Below are 1,502 nucleotides of genomic sequence, written 5' to 3'. Positions count from 1 at the left end.
CTGATTATATAGATCTCTGATAAAAGACGTTCTGGATGTGACCATCCAGCCCTTTTTTTTTTTTTAAACAATATATCTAAAACTACATTATCAAAACATCCTTCCTTTTATAAGGCTGTAGTAACGCCGTGCGCATGCGTGGAATTAAACAAGCAAGCGTTCCCGCTCAATTCATTCTCTTTCTTGCTGGCCAGCAATAGAGCATGGACGTGTCAAGCAGTGTCTCCAACACCCAACTCTGGAGACAGTCTCTTTACATGTTTAGCTGTCACTCTCCATCTTTCGGACTTACACTCGACAGCTCGCTTACATCTACATAACAACGTCCAAACGACTATGCTCACACACACAGAAGCTGTAACAACAAGAGCCAAAGATGTATATATTTACCAACTGAATAAAATGTTGTATAAGTTGATAGTCTGGAGTTCAGCGTTCCGTTATATTCTTTAATTTTATATAGTAAAGTCAGGTATACATCTAATGATGTATAACCAACTTTCCTATAAGGCTGTTAGATTGTGATTTGAATGCTGCTATTTTTAGCAAATTGTGTGACCTCATTTGCAACTATATGTTTAAGCCTAGGTAAGTTCTTCCTTTTTCATGGAAGATTGACAGTTGTCCATGCATACAAGTTTCCTTTCTCCACACCATCAGTGGTGTCCAAGAAAAAAACCATCACCTTAGAACCAATATAACTTGGTCCCAGTGTCATTATAGATACTGATGTCAGAATGTGAAGAACCAGAACAGACACTGCATTGCATCTTGCCCAACTCTCTACCAGTTCTGCCAATTCACTGTTGCAGTGGTGCCTTTTACTGATCAGAAGACCCAGCAAGCCAAGTGAGACCAAAATCCAAGGCCTCTGCCAGGGATGTAGCCAGCCCACTTATGCGTAACATTCCTTCATTGGACACTAAACTTTGTTTGCGAAGACCTGCTGAGGCAAGTGAAATCGAAATCGAACTAAATTTGTAGACTGGCACCCTTGCCAATGTCTCTTTCATTGAACACTAAACTCGGCTTGCGAAGACCTGTTGGGGCAAGCGAAAGCGAAATCGTGATGGCACCTGTACCAGTGGATCACTAAGAGCACCGTCCAAGCGTGATCGTTGCCAGAGCACCAGTTGTCTGGCTTCCATGCAGGTGGCATGTAAATAGCACCATTTGAGCATGATCGTTACCAGTGGCACGTGAAAAGACAGATTGGAGCCTGATGTAGCCATCTGGCTCACCAGTCCTCAGTCAAATCGTCCAACCCATGCTAGCATGGAAAGCGGACGTTAAACGATGATGATGATGATAAAAAAGGATGAAAGGTAAAGTTGACTTTGGTGGAATTTGAACTCGGATCACAAACCACAAAGCATTCTATCTAATGCACCAACAACTCTGCCAATTTGCCCCTTTATGACTGCATAGAATTTCCTTAAAACTCACTTTTGCTAGCATTATATATGGAGCACCACTCAGGTACCTTTAACACACTCGTCATT

General features: G+C 42.0%; 1 protein-coding gene across 1 annotated transcript in view; it reads right to left on the bottom strand.

Moving 5' to 3' along the window:
- The window catches only part of LOC106883468 (germ cell-less protein-like 1), a 49,802-nt gene that overhangs the window by 21,998 nt on the left and 26,302 nt on the right, over positions 1–1,502 (bottom strand). The window lies entirely within an intron of this gene.

This window comes from Octopus bimaculoides, chromosome 2 (assembly GCF_001194135.2).
Source record: "Octopus bimaculoides isolate UCB-OBI-ISO-001 chromosome 2, ASM119413v2, whole genome shotgun sequence".
NCBI classification, from domain to species: Eukaryota; Metazoa; Mollusca; class Cephalopoda; order Octopoda; family Octopodidae; genus Octopus; species Octopus bimaculoides.
Note: the sequence above shows the minus strand (reverse complement) of the source record. Positions and strands in the feature narration are given on the sequence as shown.